Raw genomic sequence first — 254 nt, 5'->3', positions numbered from 1 at the left:
TGCGGCCCGCCCCCCCCCCCACCCCGTACAATGTGTACGCCCCTCCCACACACCCCGTACAATGTGTACGCCCCTCCCACACACCCCTAACAATGTGCACGCCCCTTCCACAAGCACCTACAATGTGTACGCCCCTCCCACATACTCCTTACGCGGGACACGCCCCTCCCGGTTACCTCTTTTCTCGGCGTTTCATTTGTGGCTCCGCCTCCTCTCACGTTCTCCCAGAACAATATGGCGGCTCCAATCAGAAC

The 254-nt window shown here is 60.6% G+C and overlaps 1 protein-coding gene across 1 annotated transcript in view; it reads right to left on the bottom strand.

Moving 5' to 3' along the window:
- The window catches only part of LOC108803640 (glutaminyl-peptide cyclotransferase-like protein), a 15,429-nt gene that overhangs the window by 13,396 nt on the left and 1,779 nt on the right, over positions 1-254 (bottom strand). The window lies entirely within an intron of this gene.

Source organism: Nanorana parkeri, unplaced genomic scaffold (assembly GCF_000935625.1).
Source record: "Nanorana parkeri isolate BGI_ZX_2015 unplaced genomic scaffold, ASM93562v1 scaffold3973, whole genome shotgun sequence".
Lineage (NCBI taxonomy): Eukaryota > Metazoa > Chordata > Amphibia > Anura > Dicroglossidae > Nanorana > Nanorana parkeri.
The sequence above is the reverse complement of the archived record's forward strand: the minus strand, read 5'-3'. Positions and strand labels throughout refer to the sequence as shown.